The sequence below is a fragment of the Lissotriton helveticus genome, chromosome 8 (genome assembly GCF_964261635.1).
Source record: "Lissotriton helveticus chromosome 8, aLisHel1.1, whole genome shotgun sequence".
In the NCBI taxonomy this organism is placed as follows: Eukaryota; Metazoa; Chordata; class Amphibia; order Caudata; family Salamandridae; genus Lissotriton; species Lissotriton helveticus.
In genome coordinates this window covers 975,109,571-975,134,770 of record NC_136069.1, presented here as the reverse complement: position 1 = coordinate 975,134,770, position 25,200 = coordinate 975,109,571, and the positions used below count along the sequence as shown (strand labels likewise).

The window sequence follows — 25,200 nt, the reverse complement described above, 5'->3', positions numbered from 1 at the left end:
AAATTAGCTGTGCCCACCTCTACCAATCCCACACCTCAGGTAGGGGAGGTGAGGTGAAGTCCACTCTTCAGTGTTCATCAACTTGCAGATGACTGACACTCTCCAATCAGGATTAGGGATTGTGCCCACTCCCCCATGTGGGGTGAACACACCAAGGGTGTAGTCACCATAAGGTCAGTAGCCCTTTGGCTACTGACCTTGAGACCCCTAAAATGTCCCCTAAATTCAGCATTTAGGGGGCAGCCCTGAACCAATAAGACAGATTCCTGCAACCTAAGAAGAAGGACGAAAGAAGACACCCAGCAGAGGAGACTGCAGAGAAGAATTGACTTGGACCCAGCCCTACCGGCCTGTCTGCAGTTTCCAGAGATCATGCGCCAAAAGTCGCCTTGTCCTGCAGCCAGTGACCTCCAGGACCCTTGGGAGAACTGACTGCCTTCCACAAAGACCGGATCTCCTGTGAGCAGCAGCTCTGTTCAAAAGAAACTCCCAAGACAGACTCTGAGCCTGCTGAGGACAAAGAAACCCCACGCCTAGAACCACCACTGCTCCAGACGCCTATGACCCGATTCTGGGTGGCCCACTGGTCCCAGCGAGGTCCCCTAGCGCTCCAGAGTCCAAGTCCACTATGGATTGACCCCTCCAGGACTTCCCAATATGGCTTGCAGCCTCTGCACAGAGATACCTACAACTGTGAGTAACCCAGTAAGGTGAAATTCGACCTCAAAAGTCACCCCTGCATCCAGCCGCCCTGCGCCCTGGAGGAGAGAACCCTAGGTGCACCTACGTCCTCGAGCCCTCCAACTTACCTGCAAAGATGTTGGTTTCTCTTGGAAGTCTTCCTGAACAGAGCCTGCAGCCAAAAACCAAAAACAGCAATCCCCATTGAAAACAAAAGGCCACCGGATGCCGAAACAGCACTCTGCACCCGGCTGCCCCTGTGGGTGCACCTTGTGTGCCCCCCTTTGTCCTAAGCCTAAGACCAGGAGCTTTGCTCCCACAACCATGTGGCCTGCTTGTGAGCCCCCATTTGGTGTTTCTAAATAGTAATGTGTCTTTTATAAGACCAAGCCAGTTAGATAACAGGAGGTTATCGCCCCACCGCCACAGACACAGGCAGGCCAGAGACAAAAGGCAGCTGGAGTGTGTGTGTGAGCCTCTACACATCCGAGTCCCGCTGCGGAAGCAGCTTCGAGTACCTCTGAAAGCAGAGACTTCAGCTTGTATTTTTTCTAAACTTGCAGACTTTGTCTATGCTGACACGTTATCACACTAGGGTTTGAAATCTGCACTCGTTGAGACATCTTTTTTTGAGCTGGTAAACTGTCCAGCCGCGGTGCGTCCATTGGGGCGTAGGGGCGTAGCCCCACTAAGCCTGCCCTGGACGCATCGAGGCAAGAAGTTGCGATAAAAACATTGCCTGTTGTCTTCAATCACTCAGTACAAAAACAATCATAGCGCCACGAGAGGGATAATTTATTATGGTGCGGTCGGGTCCGGACACGGAGTGCGCAGGGGGTGGGGGCGGGTCTGCTGCTGTGATTGACAGTCTCTGACTGCAGCAGGCCAGGAGCAGCACACTTTGCGCATTAGAAATATTGGGCTGTGACTTGCCCGAGCATGCGTAGATGTGTCAAACACAGTGAGGCATAATAGTCGAGAGGGTCAAAAGGGGCCGGGGTGCTCTTTCAGCCGGGCCCCGGGTTTTACAAGGGCCTGCAGGGCGAGTACACAATGTGCCTCCCTAGCCAATCCTGGTGCTGCATGCAGCGCCAGGATTGGCTGGTCCACCGCGCAACATCCATTATTGGATGCCGCGCGTGGGTGTGGGCAGATGCTCATGACTGTGGATAGATCTGGCCAACCACTGTGTGACTTCAGCATGAAGCCAGCAGTGATTGGCCATTCATTCGGGAGTCGCGTGTGCCGTCGTGACGTTGTGTTTTTGTTTTAGTAGCCACTGCACTGAGCCAGCAGCCTCCTGAGCCCAGCGGTTCACACTCCGTCGACTCGTCAGACTCCGACCTCAGAATCAATCATCACACAGGTGGGTGCGTGCTGCTCATCAGTTTGAGGTTTGCTTCATTTTACTTCCAGCCCTCATTAAATCTAAAAATTGGACGTTTGGATATGCGCCCTTTCTGGTCTCACTGTGTATGACTCTGCCTGTTGTAAATGTTAACTCTTAGCCATCAAACAGTAAAACTGACCTTTCCTATCAAGTCATAAGTTTGGTCATTCGCACAACTATGGAATGGAATGGTACTGGCATTTATAAAGTGGTTACTAACCCTGACAAGGGTACTCCGGAGTGCCTGCAACTTTAAAAACATCATCAAAGTCATCTGTTTAGTAAACTTTCTATCATCCAATTAATCATACATTGTTATCAAGTGTATAAAAAGCTTGTACTTTCTTCTATATGAGGCTGCAAACGTGAAATACTCGTACTGCACACTGCCTTTAAGAGCGTGACTGGGCATATTAGACGAACATTTAACCCTCTTCACAACAAATGCGACTAAGCCGAAGACACTTCAGGACCTCTAATGGTGCTCGGGGGCGAGCGCAGTTGCAGCGGGTCGGCTGTCTGTGCCGGGGCCCTGACACTGCTAAATAATCTGTTGTGCAGAAAGGCCGGGGAGAGGCTGAACATTTTGTGGATGAAGGTGACCTTGTGGGTTCCTTGACTCTTTTCAGAAAAAGGGCTGCTATCAGAGACTAGCTCTTAACAGTCACCTGTCTCCGAAAAAGTACCACCTTAAATACCACGGCAGGGCAAAGGGCTGATAATTGACTTGAAAAAATACATGATTCTTGCACAAAAAACACATTATTTCCGTTCAGTAAATATGCTGTGGTGTTGAAATGTACTGTCAATGGTCGGTGTTGTAATTAATCTTGTGTGGATATCTAGAGAAATGTCTTGGGATTCTGGATGCACCTCAAAAGGCCCAGGGATACCATGGGGGTATCAAGGATTGCCTAACAGTCACAATGCGACTAAGTGAGGGATAAGGTCTGGGGTGGAATTTGCAGTAAAGTGAGACGGTTTCTAAGTGATGTTTGTGTGTGTTTTCGTTTTGGCTAGTATTTTTCTTTACCTGTTAGCATTTTCTGTGTTTTTTCCTGCCACCCACCTAGGCCCAGTTTATAAATAGATGTCCAAGGTCTCCAATGCCTAACAGAAACACTACATACCTTTTGGTAAATTGTCAACTAGGGTTCTCACTAAATTTTGCATTTCAGATCACCTGTTCCACTTTGAGAACAGTTAGGAGCACAAAAACAGGAACATTCTCCTTGCATTTGATTTTAGAAGGTCTAGACAAATACAAAGGGCTACCTTGGGCTTGGACAAAAGTACTGGCAGAAAGAGGATATTTTTCCAGATTTAAGACCCCGGGCTAAGCTTCTAAATGCTATCAAAATCACACAGACGTCTAGTAGCCTGAAAATGAGGGTAGTGGTAAGTCCATGTTTTTGGTATTGATACATTGGACAGGGCAACATTTCTCATTTCATGTGAGTAACAAACACAAATATGTTAATACTTTATTATTTCCATTATTTACTGTAAACGTGGTAAAGGTAAGGCGTTGTTCCAAATGCTTTGTGAAGGCTGTTTCCCAACTGCTGTGCAACTTCTTCTACTCTTAGAGCTGAGATTTCCATGAAAGTCTTATAGTCTGAATTCAGCACCTGAACATAATAGGACGGAATGTATGAAGCTTTGTGGTTATACTGAATATGCAGCTACCTATGTTATGCCATCTATTAATGTTATAACTGCACTTTCACAATTGCTTTATTAACCTTCCTGCTTTCTCAAATTTGCTTGAAAATGCACGATTTTTCTTCTTTTTTCCCCAAAATTTTCTTGCAGGGGGGTAACCCCCCCAAACCCCCCTTTTGGGGTTCGGGGTAGCTCGCTACGGTGCTGTATGCAAATCACTTTGCGCCCCACCACTTTCAAATGTCACCCACCGCCCCTGAAACTGCCTGGTAACATTAGCAAATAATCTACCGACATCTCACAGTACATTACTCATCTATTATTTATACATCATAAAACAAAGCGCGGCATGCCAGGCTGCTTTCCAAACAATATATTATAGCCTGAGCAGCGTTAATGGCGTGACCGCCATTGTAAAAGCAAAAAATATAAGATAACACGTGGGTGCCATGCTGCTTAAAATGTAGGCGGTTGCAGGACTACATGTCTGCATGCTACAGGAGAAAGTTATTTAAGAAAGTAGTGCTTAGACACTGTAAATAAAATGTACCGAGTAACTACACAGGTAACAGGTAGTGTTCTCATGGGAGGTTACAAGCAGAGACAAAGCAGTACTAAGGAGGGACTACTAAGCCTATTGACCAATGAAAAGCTACCATCTACAAAGGACAGGGACAGAATCCAATTAAAAAGATGGCCAGAATAAAAGTGTGCGGGGTTTCATGCCCATATCCCTAATACTGCATGTCTTGCATGTGCATGGACTCTAGGGTCGACATAAAAAATAAATTGCACGGTCCGTTTCTGGTGGTTGCAGGCTTGCAGCGACAATTAGTTTAAATCCGGGCATGTGCAATGCACCCCTATGGCAAGGGTTCTTGGCTCTTCAAAACATGCTGCTTCCACCACTTAGGTTTCTAAAATCATGTGGTGTTTTAATGACATACTGTTGACCTCTATTAGAGAGAAACATGTGCCCTTTTCTTGGTACTCTTAGTTATTCTGTGCTTGGTAACAGTTCATACTAATTAAAGTACACAAGCAGTCATGTATGGTAGAAATATCGTTCCAAGTTAGCAGGACAACAATTTATGTGCTTGCCTTTCAAAATTAATTTTTATCAAGTATGTCAGTCTAGTCGATTCAATTGAAGGAAAAGAACGTATAAGTAGAATGTGCCGTTTTGTGCCAGGAACGGGCTGGGCTGGCTGTATTAGATACTGAAGACAATTGCTACCCAGCAACTTTAAGCAACCACAAAATGCAAATAGGATATCTCTAAGGCCAACTTACCTTTTAGTGATTTGTATTTAATTGTACGTGCAGTATAAATGTCCGAGAAGATTTGGATTGTGTTCTGTAATTCGCTGGTTGCTGCAATTTCGTGAGGGATTAGCATAGCTATGTCATCAGGTAATACATCTTTGTAAATACAGTAACATATACATGAAATGGAGCACTTTGGGAATGATCCATATATCCTCACAGGCCTGGCTGAATAAACTACAGCAGGATGCCAACAGACTGGTGGGTGGGTCCTCTCACTGCTCAGGCGTTTTATCTCATATGACCTGGCGCTTTATTTTTGTATTTCAGGTACTTCGAAGAGACCTTCGTGAACGAGAATCAGTTGTTTCTGGCAGGCCTTTCTTACTGCTTCATTTGGTATAGGGCGTTGGTCACAATTTCCAAAGAAAAGAATTCCGGGTCTTAGAATAGTGCTTCACTAAATAAACAAGCTAAATATTTACCAGATGACGCAGCAGCTTAATCTAAGAATGTGCCCCGCTCTGGAGGCCTATGAATACTATGAATCAGGCAAAAATGCGCAAACAAGGGTGTGTGTTTACATTTATTATGCAAGACGAAATTCAATCTCGGGTTTCGGGAGTGATTGAGTTCAAACTTTAAGCACCTCTATACATATCCCGTTCCTCTCACTTTTCAAAATCATATTTTCTTCCAGAAATACAATCAAAAGGTATCGCATACACAATTAGTGCGAGGTGGCAATTCCAGTAATATCGTATTGTCTCAGCTCTAGTTACAAAGATCAGTTTTTAAGAACATAGCTAACTCTCTGGAGATAATTTACGTCCCGAAAAACAAGTGATTTTGCAAAGGCAGCTTATATATGGGGGTTATTTAGTGTTTGGTGAACGGGGAACTCCACCACAAACGTGGCAGAGTACCCTGTCTGCCAAACTGACTGTCTGGCTGATCTATATAGAGGCGTGCGAAAAATCCTATTTAGAAGGGTGGATGGAGCCCCTGCGAGCTCCACCGACCGAAATTTAGGCTTAGAATTATGCCCTCTGACTGACACTCAGTCCGAGTATCTCAGACAGTCTGCCATTTCTGGTGTAATTTTTTTCCGGTTCAGAACCGCCACAGACAAAAATGACCTCCATGCATTGGGAGAAACCTACTTTCAAAATACCGCGGTAAAAGGTATAGGCACCAAGGGCTGCCTTAATCTGCCAGCGCAGATATGAAATAATGCCTGTCAAAAAGTGTTTTGATCTGGCCGATTGTCAAGTGGGAAGTATAAGCTCTCTCAACAGTGTGCCAGATGAACCTGACAGAAGCCAATCTATGACAATGTATCTCCCCCTCAAAGCAGTGTGTGCCAAAGTCCAGACAAGCTTTACAGAATAGTTAAACTGGGCATCCAACTCAAACAGGAATATGGAATAAAGTAGCAGGACTTCCTTCTTATAGGTCTTTCTGCCTCTTTTGACATGGTAAACCAGAAAACAGTACTCCAGAGACTGGAAAAGATAGGAATTAAAAGGCACTTTCTAAAGCTCAACGGACTCCTTCCTAACAGACTCCTCATTCTATCCTACAATACCCTTTGTTCTGACCCTTTTCCATCAAATACCTGAGTCCCCTAAGGATCCATCTTTTCTCCCCTCTCCTATGCAATGTCTAGCTCTAATTACTGCCAGAGCCATATCGACCATCAAGCTCAGCTACTACAACTATGCAGATGATGTACAGGTCATCCTAAACCTACAAAGTTCAAGAAGTCTGCATTTTTGTACCATGCCACAGTGTCTCGTATCCGTCGACACTGGATAAGAACATCTTGCCTCAATAAGATAAACAGATATTGCTCTGTGGGCAACGGACCACTTATGACCCGTCCTCCATTTGGCCTAAAGTGAATGAGCTTTCTCCTAACTCATCATTCCAAATTTGATCAAATACATCGTTATGGACTCAAACCTCTCCTTGTTCTATCAATTAGAGCAAGTCACAACAGGCTCCCTCTGCATGATAAGAAGCCTAAGTTGAGCCTTCCCTTATCTAGGAGTCCAACATAAGATAAAAGCCACCATGGGTCTAATACTTTCGTTTATGGACTACATAAAAATGCCTATATAGAGGAATCCGAACAAGTAATTAAGAAGCCAGAATCATTCCGAAATGCAGTTGCACAACAATTGCTTGAAATCAATAACATGTTACCCACCTCTCGTGTTCTTCATTCTTTACACTGGCTGCCCATTTGTTTATTTATAAAGTTTTATATAGCGCAAACATGACCCAAGAGGGTATCAGAGCGCTTTACAGAAGATCAAGGACAAAAGAGAGGGACACGAGTAGGTCTAAACAACAATCTGAATGTGCAGGATAAACGAGTACACAAGAGTATCAAAATATCAGAACACCACAAACACTATACATGAGCATAAAAAACAAATCGCAAAAAAAGGGTGTTGAAAACAGCCAAAATGTTCAGGCAGGAAAAAGAATGCAGCCGCACCTACCAGGGCATAAAGTCCATAAGAGAAGGAGAAAAAAACATAAAAGCGAGAGGAGGAAGCATAAAAGCATGGCCACAAGGGGGGGGTAGGTACATTACAATTTCAGAAAGTATGCCTAAGTAGTGCTTTCACTTTTTTGAAAGACAATGTTGAGGGATTCAGTCTGGTTTCCGGAGGCAAGGCGTTCCTGATTCTCGGGGCAATAGCAGAGAAGGCTCGGTTAAAGGTTTTGTTTCTTTGACATTTTTGTGGTTTCAGCAGCAAAGTGCTGGAACTCCTCAAAGATCTGCAACCACCTGAGAGTCCCAGTTTTTGTGCGAGGTAGAAAGTAGTGTTAAGGTGAAGGGCTTTGTGGGTCATGCAAGCAGTTTTAGGATGCATCCTAGCCTCAAATGTAAGCCAGGTTAGAACTTTCATATTTGGAGTGATGTAGTAATTTCTTTTGGCTCCTGTGATGAGCCTAGCTGCCGAATTCAGAGAGGCCCCAATTGGTGCCAACTTGTAGCTCTGTAGACCCCAGAGTTGCACTACCATACTCCAACCTGAAGATGACTTACGCTTTAAAAGCAGACTTGAAGCCTTCCAGAGAAAGGAAGGGTTTTATCTTTCATAGTATGCTAAATTGGCTGGGCTGGGCAACCCCTCCAACATTTTCTCCACAAATTCTGGACACAAGGTACTGCTGTTTTACATTGAGCCGACTTTGGCTGAGACTGGATAATTTGTGGGTGTTCTATCCTAAGTAGGAGGTCACAAGGAGGAAGGCTAACTTAAAAGGCCCATACATATTTTCTAATTGTATAGAGAAAATGGGGAAACGTGTATGTGTGGGCAACAACCAAATAGCAGCCCTGGCGCAAAGTAGCTCTAAACCGACCTCAATAGATAGGATGCTGGTGAAAGCCCTGGGGGCAGTGGCAACAGAAATAGAGCGGACTGAGAGACGTCTATCTATCACCCCTGATCTAGAAAATTCAAGGTTGGCTACTACCCCTATTTTAGAGTCTAGGGTTCGAACCTCAGAGCACTCACATGTTTCATCTGCCACGATAGATAGGGTACGCTTAGAGTCACCCAAGGTCATAACTAAAAAACAGCCGGTCAGAAATGCAAAAGTTAAATCCAAGTCGAAAACTAAACAGCCAGTTAGTCGGAAAAAACAACCCCAGACCATCCAAGATAGAGATGTTAGCAATCCTATCTGCATAGAGGACCCTACAGACTCCACAAATGAACAGCCAGGATGGGTTACAACTCTAGTGTCCAATCTCCATGTCCAAATGAGAATTATAGTTAGAGAAGAGATCAGTTTTTTTTTAACAGAGAAATTAGATGGGTTAGCACTAAACCTGAAGGAATGGATAAAATCCAGGGAGCTTACCAGGGATAATTTAAAGCACTATGCACATGCCACTGGATTGTTAACGGCAGGGCTCCCCTCCCTCTGCAGGGCCTGCTAACACAATATGAGCCCCCCCGTGATCTCAGATCTTCCGGCTCGGGGCGCCTATCCATTCCTAAGGTATCTAAAGTACGGATGGGCGGTAGATCCTTTAGGTATCTGGCGGCCTCAAGCTGGAATAAACTTCCTGTGGCACTGCGCCTGGAACCTTCAGAGCGCACCTTTAGAGCCAAGTTAAAAACCTTCCTATTTGCCCGGTAGTTGGGTCCCAGTCCCGGTATTTTCCTAGCAGTACTTGCCTCTTAGCGCGGGGACACGCCGTGGTGCGTCACCAAGCGCTCTATAAGACCCCCTATTATTATTATTATTAATATTAGTTCCAATAACATGCCATGTCACCAGGACGAAAGGGTAAACCCTGTGGTAATCTCCCACTCGAAATTAAATGAGAAAGCATCCTCAGGGAATTCTAGCAGTACTCAATCAGTAAGGGAGCAGGCCGGAATTAGACCCTCCAACGAGCCAGTCCCTGCAGGAAACATTAGTTCACATCGGTCAAAAAACAAAGAGGTTGCACAGAAAAATTCCAGGCCGGATACACAAGCATCCTGTCCGTTACTGGAATGTAACGAACTGACTTATGTCCCTCCTACTGTAAATTTACCTCCTGCATCAACCCCTTATGTAGCGATCCTTGCAGGGGTTCCTGTCCTAAGAAAAGATCTAATGGAATCACATCGAGAACTGAAGAATAAAACTGTACACTGGTTAGTGAATAACACCAACTTCGGTTATAAAGATTTACCTGAGATCCTCACAACAAGAAGGGTGGGATGGATAGGAGGACGCAATAAGAGTATACAAGGTGATTGCATAATAATTAATTTTAGAAATCCTTATATAACCCAGAGAGTTTTTAGCACAACCAGGCGTGGAATTCAACTGCTTCCCCTGGGTTATTTTTACCCACCAAATAGGCCACAGCGGTATTACCATATACAAGGGTGGGGTGGCGATTGCCCACTAACAATTCTATCAACTGTGAATCATCTAATCAAGGCGCATACTGGTTTAACCATCGAGATTTTAATATCCCTATCGCAAATAGATTCAGCCCCCTAGAAGGAGTTGACTGACTAAAAGAACCACCCCCACTTAATGAAGAGGGTGCATGTGATATATCTTTAAAAATGGCTTGTGAGGGGAAAGGGGCAGATCTCCGTATAGAGGAGGGTGTAACTACTGGATGCCTGTACGGCTCCAGTAGTAGTAGTAATACACAATCCGTAAGTGAGTGTGCCCAGCAAGGAACCCCCAAACCTTTAACAACTATAGGGCGAAAGGGGATCGTTGATAGTGAACAACAACAAGTATTGGTGAAGCTCCGCCCCTTAAAGACCACCACATGCAATAGACAGACAACCCGGGTTTTGTCATGGAACATAGCGGGCATAAGTAATAAACTGAACAAACCAGACTGGGTACTTTTTATTAGTCAATTTGAGGTCTGTATGTTTCAAGAAACCTGGGCAAGAGGGGAGATAATAATTTCCGGATATGCATCTTTTAGTATTCCTACAAAAACTGGGGGCCTGGGGAGACCATCAGGGGTCTCATCATATGGATAGGGGTGCATCTTGGATGCTCGGCTGTACAAATTGATACAGGCTCCTTAGATATTTTATGTGTCCAACTGCGGTTCCCTACCAAGTCACCTGTTTTAATAAATTTATACTCCAGACCTACCTCCCGGGGAAAATAATCTAATACGTTAGATGATTTGTCTACATTTTTATGCTCTATTGAACCACATCAAATGGTGTTAATTGGCAACGACCTAAACTACCATTTTGAGCCACTTGAAGGTTTGCATTTAGAAGATTCATATGATGAGGACAAATCCATGGAAATCCCTGAGACTAGATGTCCCAAAGTTAAAAAATGGACCCCCCTGGTGATACAGTTGAACTGTTTGGCCCTAAAACATTCTTTAAGAGCCTGTAACCGAAGGTCAGTCTCCGATACGTCAAATAGTTACACGTTCTTTAGTAAGGATCGGGGACTTTTATTAGATTATATCCTAATGAACTGTAACTTTTGGAATATGATGGTTGATTTTAAAATAATAACTCTATTAGATAGTGACCACCATGACCTATCATTAGATTTAAAACCTTTGAACCCGGCCAATGTGTCCCCCACAACTTCAATTGACCCGAGGTTGACTATCTCGAACTGTAGGAGGAAAGTTCGGTGGACCGACTTCCTTCACTCTCAGGATAGAATGAGTAGTCTCTATCATGCGCTTATTCCTGTGTTTGAAGAGATGTCTGTCATGAAGGTGTATCCTAGAGATGCTGTTGACTTGGAAGCGGTGGAGACCAACTATGCCAAGCTAAGAGAAGTCGCACTGACCTTTTTTTTCCTAATAAAACCACGAGACCCTCTAGGCCACCTTCACACCCATGGTATAACAGTTCCTGTCGTAAGGCCAAAAGGACACTAATAGCCTCAATTAAAGCCAACAACCGCGTGCTAATCAAAAACTCAAGGAAGGCTTATAAATCAGCAGTCAGAGAAGCCAAACAAAGGTGGGAAAGGGAAACCTGGGATTCGCTGAAAATAGCTCTCGGTGAGAGAGATATGAGGATGTTCTGAGGTATTGTAAATACAGGATCATCTACCCCCAAAGTGGCAGTTGAACCGAACCTGGATGAAGAAGTGTGACGGGAGCATTTCGAATCCCTCTATGCGGAAGAAAAAAGATCTGAGCGAGACCCTTCTGTCAGTTGGCAGGTGGGAGTAGTCTCCCCTAAAAGCATTGGGATATGTACTCCCTACCATGATAATGACCCATTTATAAGTATAAGTGCAAGGGAAATCGAGACCGCACTGGCAAAAATAGCACCGGGTAAAGCCCCAGGTCTGGACAAGATCCGAGGGGACCTATATAGGAGCGAGGCATCTATATGGACCCCGTACTTCTGTGTCCTCTTTAATGCCATACTGGCAGGCATGAAGATACCCTCTAGTTGGTTGGGAGCAGAGATTATTCCCATCTTCAAAAAAGGTTCCCCACTCCTTCCAACCAACTATAGACCAATTAGCTTAATAGACATACCCCAAAAAATCTTTGCAAGAGTATCGCTAGCCAGGCTACAAACCTGGATGGAGGAAAACGAGGTATTGTCTTGTCTTCAGGCTGGATTCAGGGGAAAGCTCTCGACCCTGGACCACGTCTTAAGACTACAGCTACTATATTGGAAAACTGTCAGCTTAGAGGGGGCCAGTTTATACCTAATATTTGTAGACCTAAGGTCGGCATTCGATCTGGTGCCGCGGGAAAAACTTTGGTCAGTCCTTGGAGTAATGGGTGTCCCGGTATATCTAGTCGAACTACTTAGGCGTCTTCATCAAGATAATTTTGCCCAAATAAGACATGGCAGAGAAGGAAAACTCACCGCCCCCATAGCTGTTAAATGTGGTGTACGCCAGGGCTGTGTCCTGGCACCCACGCTTTTTAGCCCCTACATTAACGGGCTGATCAATGCTTTGCAAACAGCAAAAGACCTAGATGCCCCTAAATTGGCTTCCCGCCGAATATCAGCAATGATGTTTGCCGATGACACTGTGCTAATTTCAAAATCACCCATGGGGATCCAAAGGGTTTTAGATAGATTTGAACTTTTCTGTAAGAATAGTGGCCTAGAAATAAACTTACAGAAGACCAAATTTATGGCGTTCAACAGTCCCAAAAGTACACGCCCAAACCCTGTTCTAAATGGTAAACCCTTGGAGAGAGTTACATCATTTGTCTACTTAGGCATCACCATAACTGACAATATGGATTGAGGGGCCCATATTAATAATTCAACACTTAAATTAACCCAATCCACAGGGGAAATCATGAAGGTATTTAGTAGGTCTGATAAGAGAGCGGTTAGCCCGGCATTAGAAATATATAAGATACAAGCACGAGGTGGAGCAATATATGGTGCCGAGTTATGGGGCCATTCTAAATCTGAGTCCCTGGTAAAGGTGGAAAACCAATACCTTAGACAACTTTTCAGGTTACCTATAAGTACCCCGTTGGTCCCGCTGCGTCTGGATGTGGGAGTGGTGGCAATCTCAAACGTGTTAGGTCTGAAACCGCTAATGTATTGGCGGAGTCTATGGACCACCACCGAACTCATAGTGGACAGAGAGGAACTAAGGGAAGTTATGTTGCTCCCGCGCGCCGCAAAAATCCCCTGGTTTGTTTATATTAAACTTACCTTAACCAATATGGGGTTGGGTGACTGGTGATTCGAACCTGACCGAGCCTGCTACGAAATGGCAAGGAAAGAGCTGAAGATTCGATAACTGGCAATCTAACTTTAGCTTTTTTAGAAATAAAAGAGAAACCCTGTTTTGAGGCAGTTCTAGACCTTATTACACCTGTGGAGGCTAGAAAGCTCTTTCTACAATTTAGGTATGGGGTCTTACCGCTCCACTGTTTTACAGCTAAATGAGAAATCCAACCATGATTCACTGCCCCGCATGTGATTTTCCTGAGGAAACGGTGTTACACGTTTTCTTTACTTGTCCTGGCTACCGAAAAGCCAGTAAACGGTGGCTAGCCCAGATTTGTAGGAATATAGGTAGCAGGTATTATCTGGATGCCTTTCGGATACTGATGTCAGATCTCAGTATTCCGATCGTCTTCTTGGTAGCAGGATTTTTGTTCTCCATGTGGAACACTAGAAGGGCTCTTTTGAAACTCGCCAGGAAGGTAGATGATCCCCTAGGGAATAATGTTATCTTATAAACTGTATATGCAGCCGTGATTAAGGGTTGTGTCATTGGCTCATGGAATGGTGCTGTTTTAAGAGTTTTTTAACCTAGAACATTTATTTATTTATTTATTTATTTCACTATGCACTAAGCACTTTTTGAAATCTATTGTACAATCACCTTTTGATAAAAAATATAAGATACTTCATCATGCTTCGATGTAGCAGGGGGGACAATTTTTATTCTTAGTATTCTGTGCCTGTTCCTATGAAATGTTTTTATAATTATGCTTTTTTCTGTATATTTTACTTCATGTTTTATGAATGTGTGCTTTCAAGGCTGCTCTGGCCGAAATAAAGTTTTCTGAACTGAACTGCTTAATTGGAATTTCATTCCTTTGGTGACAGAGCTGATGTGCTCCTGCATGTTCAAGGCCTTATCAAGTATTATTCCAAGAGATTTGATAGAGTCAATTATGCATGGTATAAAGTTGAGAGCCGTTAGCTGTTTCATGTATTCAACGATAATGGGGGCCTGTTTAGGAGGAGAGATAAGGAGGAATTCGGTTTTGATGGAGTTTAGCTTGAGATGGTTGGAAGTCAGCCAATGTTGGGTTTTGAGTAGGGCTGAATTGGGAGAGTAGATTTTCAGGTACAATTGGGTAAGGTCAGCATGCACCTGATAGAGGATAGGATGATTTGAGCATTTGCGTTAAGAACGCCATAAACAGGTTGAAGAGACTGGGTGAGAGTGAGGACCCTTGTGGGAGCGCAAAAGTGACCGGAGTAGAGTTGGAGAGGGAGGGACTGACTTTAAATCTTTGCGTTCTGTTGTGAAGAAATGAGGCAAACCAGTTCAACACTGATCATGAAAATCCATCCTGCGTTCCAGTAAGTCCAGGAGGTTGTCATGTTTGACTATCAAAAGCTGACGAGAGGTCAAGGAGGATTTGAAGGCAAGCTTTGATCCGATCCAGCATTGTTAGACCGTCATCCAATATGTGGTTAATGACTGTTTCACTGCTTTGACCCTGACTAAAGCCCAATTGGAATTGATCTAGAAGCTAGAATTGATCAATGTGGCTACATAATTGGGCATGGATACATTTCTTTAGCAGCTTCAATAGAGTAGGAATGTTAGTGATTGAACTGAAGTTATTAAGGTCGTCTTACTCCGCAGTGGGTTTTTTACGATTGGGTGTAACCTGCCCAGACTTTAGACAATCAGAAATTACACCATGCTGTAGGGAAGCATTTACTATCTTGGTCTAGATAGGAACTTGAGACCTTGTCATTTCATTGAAAAACTGGGGTGTAACGGGTCACTGAAGTGGTTTGAGGGTGTGAATGTAGTAAGGATGTTGATTTCGTCAAAGGGTAGGAACTGGCTCCAGGAGGAGCTGTTTTTGGGGGTGAGCCCTGGAGCAGGGGGTGGTTGTGGGGGTAGAGCGGATGTGGGAAAGGTAGGGGTCAGGTCTGTCAGTTGGTTCATTAATGTCCATAGATCATTTTCAATCTTATCTAGCTTTTCGAGGAAGAAGTCAGCCAAATCATAATAATTTGGCTGTATAACGCAAGCAGTTAGCGAAAGAATGGGAAGATTGTTAGATTGGAGTTTAATTCAATAAAAAAATTGGCCTGTTTCTGGCTTTATTTAGTTGACTTCTGGAGAAGTTCGCTTTCACACTTCTGATATGTTTATTGTAAGTGCTCCTCCTAGATCTCAGGAACATAAGGTGTTCAACGGACAGAGAGCCTTTCCAGGATCGTTTGGCTAGTCTCAGATTGCATTGTCTGTATTTAAGCTATTGTTGAACCAAGGATTGGAGTCTTTGGTGGACCTTCTTTTTAGTTGCAGGGGGCAATAGCATTGAGAATGTTCAATATGGAGTTGTTGCAATGCTCAGTGAGGTCAAGTACCTCAGATATGTGAGTAGGTGGAACAAGGTCATGTTGCTAAGGGATATCATTTCACTCAGGTTTGCATTTCGGATGGATATTTTCTAATGCTTAGGTTTTTTAGGTTGGGATTTTATCTTAGTCCAAGGTTCCATGATGCAGAAGGAGATGTAGTGATGATCGGTCTAGTCACAAGGGACAATGAAATCCAGTTGAATGGAGTTGGGTTTAGCGATGATTAGGTCCAGGATCAAGCCCAAGATGTGAGTGGGGCTGTCGCATATTTGAATCATGTTAGGGTCAACTAGGAACATTTTGAGGCAATTTACTGCAGGGTCATTAGTCATTCCAGTGAAGATTGAAGTCTCCCAGGAAGATTTGGGGACAGTGTTGATCCACATTGGAGGAGATGGTTTCCATAATTTGTTCCACAAAAGGGAAGTTATTACCCGGCAGATGGTAGAATGTGTGCAAGGTGCATAGAGGCCTGTGGTTGCTTGTGATGTCTAGGCACACGTATTCCCAAAAGGAGAGAATAGCAGTGTGTGACTGTTTCACTATAAGACTATTCAGATATATTAGGGGTTCTATACCAGCGGAAGTTCTTTAATTCGTTAGTTATTATTATTCAGATATATACAGGCTATCCCTCCACCAGGTTTGATAGATCTGTCCAGTCTGATGATGTTAAGGCTAGGAGGGACTAGGATGTCAAGGATCTGACCGGAAGACTCCTTTAGACAGGTTTCCGTAAGTATTAGAAGGTGAAGATTCTGCACCAAGATGAGATCAACGATGTCTGTGGCATGTTTCACAGCTGATTTACAATTGATAAGCATGCAATTTAAGTGGGGAATTGAGTCAGATGAGCTGGACTGAGTGATGAGAACTTGCTTGAGGTTGGTGGTGTTTATAATATTAGGGTTGTATCTGGGTCTTCTGTGAGGGTTTAGGGGAATAGATTAAATACGGTCCTGTTTGTCCACATTGATTATGAGAGTGGAATTGTATGTAATAAGGAGGGAGTGAATGTCACTATCTGTTAAAGAGTTCTTAAATCTACAAGGTCTGTTGGCAGCGTTCGGGCAAGGAGTGGTTCTACAAATTAGCGGGGCGACGCCCCATACAGAGATAATCCCTTCACTAAAAGGGGAGATGTCAGCTTAGTGTAGTAGTTAGTATCTGGTACTTGATAATGTCTTTTCCTCTCTAAGGCGATGTGATCCCACAAGTCATAAGCCAATTCTGAGGTGATAGTAAGCTTTTGTAGGTCAGCCTCAAGCGGTTGAAGATCCCGAGCGATATCAACTAGGCAAGATGGAGGGAAGGGGTGGAGATCAGACAACAAGGAGTGTATCCAGGAGCCCATATGAGGGGAGAGAGATTTGATAGCCGATTTTGGGTGATGCTGGCCTAGAAGATCCATAGGAGAGGAGGTTGAGTTGGAGAGATAACTAGACCTGCCAGGGAGTGTGGGAGGACTCCTAAGATGATTACTTAGAGATGCTAGGGTCGTATGAGTATTGATGTTAGTGAAAATGGGTTCAGAATTCAGGGTAGTCACCTTATGAGCCATGGGATGTTTGGGGGACACATTAGTAGTGAGTAAGCAGGGTCTAGCGCAGGATGTGGGTGTGTTCTTGAAAATAGTTTTCACATTCTAAGTGATTTTAATTTACATCCTGATACCATTACAGATAAAAACAATACCTCCTTACTTGACATTATGACCATGGCAGGCGTAGGTCAAAAGGTTATGGGGCCTACGCATCGGGCTGGCCACGCCCTAGATGGAATCTTCACTAATAATGAATAAATGTCGATCAAAGAGATTCTTCCTTTGTCCTGGACTGACCATTTTACAGTTAACTTTGAGCTTAATAGTCCACCCGGTGCCCAGGCTAGCATATTTAATATGTCAACAAGTTCTTACCGCAACTGGAAGCAGGTTGACAACAACTTGCTCAGTCTCCAACTTTTTTTTAATTTTTATTTTTTTTAACTTTATTTCTAACATTTTCAGGGTAAGAAAACAGGCATAATGGGGCATTACATCAGCTGCTTCATCAAAGAGCACTAAGAATACATAGCAAAATGACAGTTTCATAAATACAGGCAGTTGTCAGAGTGTGCAGAAAGAGCAATAAATTGCATCAGCTTATAATCAAGCTGTCATATAGACACATATCCTAGGACTACACGTATAGCATGCCCTGGAGTCGCCAGAGGGGCCACACGTACATCTCGTACACAGTCACAGCAGAGGCAAAGAAGTATTCAAAAGTGTATATAGAGGTGGGATAAGGCAACAGCACAATAGCAAAAGTCAGTAATTGTGATGTGTCAGTGCAGTTAGGTGTCCACAACCCCATTACCAGTGCTACGCACCTCCTCACAGGCTGATTCTCCATCCTCACCCCCCCCCGCGAGAGTAAGTAGGTGGTCAATGATCCCCATGTGCCCCTAGGCCTACTAGACATCGGCTGCGTCTCAGCAAAAATCGCAGACTGTTCCTGACAGTAAATCACATCGGTAAGCCAATCCTTAAATTTCGGGGTAGTCTCCAACTTTCACAATCTCAAATGAAACTGCCTGGGAATGTGGAACATGCCTCCATTCAATTCAATGATTGGCTTATATCGGTAGCTGATAATATAGCACCTCACAAAAAAACCTCAAGTAATAGCAAAGTTCCATCAGCTCCTTGATTTTTAGAAGCACTTAGATCTAAAAAAACAAGATTGTAGAAGGCAGGAGAGACGTTGGAGATAAAATTATAATGGAAATGAGCTCTCCAGGTATAAGACCCTACTATCTGAATATAAATATCTGATCCTGATGGAAAAGCGTGCTTACTTCGCTAAACAAATCAAGGAGGTAAAAAACTCCACGAAAGAACAGTTCCATGTGGTAACCAAACTGTCCCTACTCCCTGAAACAAACGTGAATGAACAGTCTCAAGCCTTTTGCGATTCACTAGCCTAGCACTTTCAAAACAAACTGGAATACATCTACGTCACTTTTCACACTAGGACCAGATCTGATGCACATCATGAGGCCCTAGGGTTCCAGCTTTCTCGGACTTCAGACCAATAACTAGCGACGAGATAACGCTCATTCTACAAGCCAAATCGGGCTCTCCTCATGACCCTCTTCCCCGCAGGATATTCAAACAAGTCCCTAAGATTCTTGTCCCCAGTCTAACCACCATCTTTAATTCTATGTTCTCAGAAGGAGTTTTCCCTTTGATTTGGAAGAGGGCATCGATTCTGCCCCTCCTGAAAAAATCCAGTCTTGATTAAGCCGAACCTAACAATTAAAGGTCCATTTCGCGATTTACACTCCCGGCTAAACTGGTTCTAGATGAGCCCCAGTTTGGCTTTAGGGCAGAGCATAGCACTGAAGCAGCCCTAATAAAAGCTGCAGAGGAAATCAGCGCAAGTCTTAGATGTAGGAGGAGTTACGGCCCTTATTGTGCTCGACCTCTTGGCAGCGTTTGACACATTCAACCACAATTTGCTACTCAACTGTCACTCTTGGCATTACGGATAATGCATTAGCATTTGTCTCTTCCTTTCTATCTGGCAGGATACAATCTGTTGCTTTGGGCAGCTACGAATCCCCATCCTTTTCTCTCCATTGTGGCGTCCCACAGGGCTCCTCAATGGGCCCTACTCTTTTTAATATTTACGTGTCAGAATTAACTACGCTAATCAGATCCTTTGGTATGGCATTAACATCCTAAGCTGACAATGTGAGAAGGTGGCTTGGTATATGCTGTCCACTAGATAAGGTGGGCACCCTGCACCAATCCACATGACCCTTATGATGTATGAGGTCAAAGATAACCTTCATGAAAGCTATCCTAGTGGTAGCTATGGAGAGCAGGCTTCTGGCTTTATCTTGAAGGAATGTAAAACAGCTTGTTTTACCAGAATATCAACTCCTGAATGACTAAATGAAGGAGAACCACACAGTAGTTATATAAAAATATGTATTTATTAATATAACACTCTCTACTACCCTCTACACGAAGACAGAATACAAAGCACACAATAAGAATTCATTAGAACAGTTATAAGTAGCACAATACACAAAGGGCTCCAGGGGAGACGAACCATATATTAAAATAGTGGTATAACAATCACGACTTGACTAGATAGTGCCTAGAGCACGTAGAATCGCTGGGACCCCAAGGAACCACCCAAGGTGATGACACAGGAGACGCACGGAGGACGGGTGCAAATTTGCAAAGTTAAAGTTTAAGGACCCTTCTAGGAGGACTATGAGCAAACCCTTCACAACTTAAGCGTTTTAAGAGCCACCCCACCCGTGGATACCATAGTACCAGAGTTACCAACCCAGGGAAGCCGGGTGCATAGGTCTGAAGTGGCGTCAGAAACTCTAGTCGTTCTCTATGGAAGGAAGTGAAGAAGTACTGCTGCCGTGAAGGTGAAAAGAGTATGGTGGAATCCAAGCCTGGATTTTGGATGGAAGAAACCTGAAAGCAGCGGGGACAGAGTCTGGGTCACTTCAGAGTGACCAGGGGCTCGGGAGACGATTGCTCATCGATGTCGAGTGCTTCTGGTGCGAATAGGGGGATGCTTGACTCTGCAGCCACGATGTCCGGCAGGAGCACCAACAAGCCTTGGCAAAAGCAATCCACGCAGGAATGTCAAACAGGTCCAGCAAGGTCCAGAGGACTCACCAAGGAATGGGGAGCCAGGGCACATCTGGAACAACCAGGAAAGCCCAGGAACAATCAAGAGGACCCTCAGGGGGTCCCACAGGTCAATGGAGCAGGATTCGCAAGGGGACCTCGAGCAAGATTGCAAAGCACCAGCCCACGGAGCACACGGTTTGAGGAGGCTGGAGTACTTTGGTGCAAATACTGCTCAGGGTCAGGACAACACGGAGTCCAATGGACAAGCTTGGGAATCACCAACAAGCATATGCACTTGCAAATGGACGCGTGCACAGGGGTTCGGGTTACGCAGCCCCCGCGAGGGATACTGGCCTCAAACTTGGTGAGAGGGCAGATCGACCTCCGGGACCTTCAGGAACCCACCTCCTGTGTTGCTGAAACCTTTGGAGTCCGAAAGAGCTCAGAAGCAGCAGACCGGTCAAGTGCGCTTTAGGTGCCTGCGAAGCAGGGGAGTGACTCCTTCACTCCAAGGGAGATTCTTCGGTTGTCTTAAGTGCACCACAGGTCCTGCACAGAGTCTGTATGGAGCAAAGGCACAAACTAAGCTTCGGACGGAAAGGGGACGAAGTCGAGCCCAGTCGAGATCCAGCAAAGTCCAAGTGTCCAGATGGGCAAAGGTCACTGGTTTCTTCTGTGGATCTTGTCCATATAAAATCCAATGTCCTGTAGCCAGGTATCCCATTTTATACCCAAGAGAGGTTTGGACAGATTCATGGGGGAGGGTAACGACAGAGGGGTGGCTACACCCATGTCCTTTGTCCAGTTTCGCACCAGAGCAGGAGCCAATGGCTCCCAGAACTGATTTGAGCTGGACTATGCACAGGGACACCAAATGTGGCCCAGTGCAGACTTTTAGGCACTCGCACAGTGCACCCGCCCAGCCCCAATACACTACATCCTGTCTTGGAGGTGGTCACATCTCCCTGTGACAGGATGCCTATTGTGCTACCTTCCTCTGCTTGAGCTTGGCTCAGCAGCAGGAGGGCAGAAATGTGTCTCTGGTCTGCAGCATCCATTTGGTGCTGTCCGGGTTGAGAAGGCTGGCACCAGTAAGACCAGTGACCCCATGAAGCTTGCTTCAGAAGGGTGGAATCATACCTCCCACACCGGTGGTGTGGAGGTATGATTCCAAGGTGTTTGACACGAAATTCGATATGTTTCTGTGCATCTGTTTGAGATAGCATTTACCGTGGGGTTCTAATGCACCTCTACCTACTTGTCCGGCTGAGTCACAGACAACCCGGGAGAATGGTCTTGGAAGGCTGCAGAGAGGCTCTGCTCATGCAAGGGCACCTTCTCGCATAAAACCAACCAGCCTGCCTTCAGAATTGTTAAGGCCTGCTATAGGGGTGGCTTATAAGTTTTAAGTGTAGTGACTATTAGATATAGTGATCCTATATCTAATGTAAGTGATGCAAGCACCATCTTTCACAGGCTGCAGTAGCAGACCTAGAGTTCCATTTTGTAGGGCCTCTCATGGGTGGCATAATACATGCTTCAACCCATGGGAGGCCTCTGGGGTACCTATGCCCTGGGTACATGGTGTACCATAAACTAGGGACTGATAAGGGTACCCCAGTATCCAATCTGGAGTGTACCAAAGTACATGTATGTCAATTTAAGGGAGAAAGAAGATAGGCTGGGGTCCTGATTAGCAGGATCCCAGCCAGACTAGTCAAAAACAGTGAGACATCAAGCAAAAAGTGGGGGTAACCATAAGAAGCAGATCCTACTTTCCTAGTGACGACCCTCAAATTGTCCTGTCCATTTAAAAAAAATAACATGCCGCCAGTAAAAAGATTCAGGGACTGTATGCTGGCAGTCAGCCCATGGATGAGCTCACACTGCCTCAAGCTCAATTCAGGAAAAATTGAGGTAATCCTTTTTGGCAACTACTCCCAGTTTGGGAACACATCTGGTAGCCAGACAAATTGGGGGCAGTACCTATCCCAGCTCCCAAAGTAAAACATTTGAGAGTGATCATTGATGAGGAATTGAACTTTGAGGCACAGGTTAAAGCTGTTTCTTCATCCAGTTTCTTTTTACTCGAGGTGATTAAGAAATTTTGACCTTTTATTCCAGCAGATAGTAGGATAACTGTGCTTACATCTCTAGCCCTTGCTAAACTGGACTACTGCAATGGGCTCTATCTCGGCATGCCCAAAAACCAGTTACATGAGCTTCAGGTGATTCAGAATGCCGCTGCAAGGTTTCTCCTAGGGATCCCTAAGTTTCGATTTCACACATTTTTATTGGTAGTTTCCAGAACAAAGCAAGAAAATACAAAAACATACAATAAAAATGGAACATAGGCGACAAACTAAGTTTAAACGGTCTGGCAGTGAAGACAATGGAAATGGAGGTATTACATCATCATATTACCGGATACATTAAATAAATGGGGGAGGTTTGAAATAATACAGAAAACGGGAAAGAATATACACAACAACAGAAAAATATGCAATAGAAGTGAAGGTGATATGATAGTGGACATTAGTTTTGTGCAAGGTATCTACCCAGGAGTGTTGGGCTTGGTGCACATATCAGCCCTCCCCGGACAGAGCCAACCAGAGCTGACAAGAGGTTACTGGGTGAGTTTGGAGGTGAGTAGACACAATCCCAAAGGCCCGGCGGGCAGAGATTGTAAGTCGGGGAATCATGGGGGTTTGTGTAGGCTGAATTAATTGTCAGGAGACATCCACATTTGCAGGTGGGGGGGGTCTCCAAGGGGTGTTCTGGAGTGAGATTTTGTCAGCACCTCTCAGGTATGTAATCCAGTTTAGCCAGCATTTAAAGGAGGCCTTGCTGGTGTCTTTCCAGTTATTTAGGATAATTTTCACTCCGGCAGTGAACATGAGATCGAGTAGTGCCTTATCATCCTCCGACAGTGGAGCAGCTCTGGTAAACCCAGTCACTAAGGTGGAGAACTCTCTGAATGGGGAGAAGGAAAAACCTTCGTGATGAAAGCAAATATTTTGTCCCAAAGTATCTTAACACAAGTACAGCTTAGAATTAGGTGTTCAAGGTCACCATCTTTTTCGTTACAGTTCCAACATGTGGCGGTGTCCCTGATGTTATGTGCAAAGAGACGCGCCGGCGTCCAGAAGGCTTTGTGGAGCAGCCAAAATTTTGTCTGGGAAAGTGTAGGGTTTATTTTATGTCTTGTGGTAGATTCCCATGTTTTGGACCATTCCCCTTCTGAAATTGGTAGCGATGAGTAAGCCTTCTAGTACTGTTGGAGTTCTTTAATGAGGCTAGAGTGCTGTGGGCGAAGCAATTTATAAAGTCTGGAGACCTGGTGACCCAGCGTATTGAGGGAGACTAACTTCTTTGGAAGGGATGGAGGACACTTGGACAGTTTTGCTTTGGTGACTGCCGTTTTAATATTCAAAAAGGTATAAAACTCTCTGGCCTCTAGACCATATTCGGTTTGGAGCTCTTTGAAAGAGAGCGTATAGTTATTACAGAACAGTTGGTAGGGAAAGAATAACCCTTTGTTGATCCAGATCTCATTCTAGAGAGGCATCCCCTTGTATCTTATTGAGAGGTTGTGCCATAGTGATTCCCACTTGGAGCCTCTAATCTGTTTAGGCAGCAGTTTTTGTCGATTTTGAGGAGGGCAAGTCTTATGTTTTTAAAGACGGGAATTGAGCAACATGTCATGCTCGTTTTAGCCGTGAGGATGGATGCTGGGGCGAGATTTTTAATAAGGGCTCTCTCGACCGTAAGCCATATCGGAGTATAATCTGCCGGTGGTGCTAACCAGTAGGAGCCCTGTTTGGCAAGGAAGGCCTTCTGATATAATTTGAAGTTCGCTGAGTTGATCCCACCCATGGATTTATCTAAGCGCAATTTTTTTAGGCTAATTCTGGCTTTTTTCCCTTTCCACAGAAATTTAGAAAGAAGATTGTCCAATTTATGGTGGAAGTCTTAGGATAATGTGAGAGGGAGCATCATAATGAGATAGTTAACTAGGGGGGAGATAATCATTTTAATGGTCTCGGCCCTTCCCCACCAGGTTATAAAACGGGGGGACCAGCCATCCAATTGTGTTTTAATTTTGTTTAGAGTGATGGATTAGTTGTGGTGAAGTGTTTCAAGAAGGGAGCTGCCGAATTCGATTCCCAGATATTTAATGAAGCCAGTTTGCCATGTAAGGCCAGAGGAGCCTAGCATGTCTCTGGTACCGTGGACGTTTAAGGATTTTACTTCAGATTTATCGCGGTTTAATTTGTATCCCGAGTGTAGTGAATATCTTTCAATGGTATCCATAAGAGCTTCTATGGAGGTCTCTGGCTTCTCTGTGGCAATTAGAATGTCGTCAGCGTGAGCTGCTAGTTTCACCTGTGTCTCTCAAGTTCACTCCGGCTATATCTTTGTTCTGTTGTATGTCTATTAGAAGAGGTTTGAGGGCTAGAAGAAACAGGGCCGGAGAGAGAGGACATCCTTGTCTGGTACCCTGTTGTAGTCGGAATGAGTCTGAAAGGGTGCCATTAATGGCGATTCTGGCAGACGGCGAAGAGTAAAGGGCCATAACCATGTTGATATAGGAATTCCCTAGGTTAAAGGCTGTCATGCAATGATGAAAGAAGGACCAAGACACCCTATCAAACGCTTTTTCAGCGTCGAGGGTTATGGCTACCATTGGGGAGGATGTTATCTTCGCTTTCTCAAGGATATGGCAAAGGAGCCGTGTGTTATCGTTGGGCATTCTATGTTTTAAAAACCCTACCTGGGAGTCACCGATTAATTTGGGTAGAATGGCGTTTAATCTGTACGCTAGAATTTTTGTGTAGACTTTGCAGTCCAGATTTAAGAGGGAGATGGGGCGATAGTTTTTAGTTAGGAGGGGGTATTTACCTTCTTTCGGGATGACAATTATGGTGGCTTTGCTCATGGATTCCGAAACACTA

General features: G+C 44.5%; 1 protein-coding gene across 1 annotated transcript in view; it reads right to left on the bottom strand.

Moving 5' to 3' along the window:
* The window catches only part of CRYBG3 (crystallin beta-gamma domain containing 3), a 1,541,789-nt gene that overhangs the window by 344,354 nt on the left and 1,172,235 nt on the right, over positions 1-25,200 (bottom strand). The window lies entirely within an intron of this gene.